At 45.0% G+C, this 905-nt stretch overlaps 1 protein-coding gene across 2 annotated transcripts in view; it reads right to left on the minus strand.

Moving 5' to 3' along the window:
• The window catches only part of LOC103603722 (chromosome unknown open reading frame, human C19orf12), a 12,312-nt gene that overhangs the window by 8,458 nt on the left and 2,949 nt on the right, over positions 1-905 (minus strand). Inside the window, exon 1 of one of the 2 annotated variants that reach the window (XM_008588298.1) lies at positions 559-788. The exons of the other annotated variant lie outside the window; for it this stretch is intronic. The gene's annotated coding sequence lies outside the window, so the exon portion shown is untranslated. Of the gene's footprint in view, positions 1-558; positions 789-905 lie in introns of those variants that run through there. 2 annotated transcript variants of the gene reach the window in all.

Consider the following 905-nt stretch of genomic DNA (forward strand, 5'->3'; position numbering starts at 1 on the left):
ATGGTCTTCTGCCCTCACTGTGGGCAGCAAGAATCTAAGAGAGCATGACCCAGGATCTGGACATGTTACTCAGTCCTTTAATTCAAAAGTTGCAAACAGATATCCCCCAGATGTGTCTGTTTGGCCAAGCAGGGTGTGACAGGTAGTGGAGGGACAGGCCTGACAGGGTTGTCCAAGGGACTGAAGGGTAACTCTGGATGACCTGTGTTCTGGGTCTGCTGAAACACCTCCTAGCTTCCTCCTGCCCCAGCCCCTCTGCTTCCAGACAGGTTGAATGCCTATTCCTCCTCCCTGGATGAGAAACCCCTTCTGCTCTTCCAGTGGTCAAGATTTTTCTACACACAAATGTCAGGACAATAAAATGCATTATCATAGGGGGCAGAAGCCACCCAGAAATGGGGAGATGGAGGGAGTAACCTGATTTACCCAGTAGCCATGGTCCTGAAAAGGTACACACACAAACAAAACTTCAAACACATGTTAAAATAACCAAAGGAATTAATTTTACAGTAAAACCCTTCAAAAAGCTCAACATCTGACTCTAAAGTATTTAATCACCTTTTAGCTTAGGTCTGTTTTATATCCAGTTTTTCATCTGTCAATTATACTGGAAAAAAAGGAGGTACAGCCCAGGTCTCAGGAAGGCTCTTCTGTAGGCTGCAGAGAACCTCCCATTCCCAGGGGGGTGAAGACCTTGAGCCCTGCCATGCTTGGTCTGCAGGGTTGGCTTCCACGTGAGTGCCCCAACATCACTCCTAAAACAGGCTGTCTGTAGAATTAGGATCTGCACTCTTGAAACAGTTCTGCACAGCAAGAAAATGTTTGTAACAGAGGCAGGAAACAGATATATAACCACTTCACCCTCCATTGCCTATCAAAAAAAAAAAAAAAAAAAAAAAAAAAAT

This window comes from Galeopterus variegatus, unplaced genomic scaffold (assembly GCF_000696425.1).
Source record: "Galeopterus variegatus unplaced genomic scaffold, G_variegatus-3.0.2 Scaffold4764, whole genome shotgun sequence".
Taxonomy (NCBI): domain Eukaryota; kingdom Metazoa; phylum Chordata; class Mammalia; order Dermoptera; family Cynocephalidae; genus Galeopterus; species Galeopterus variegatus.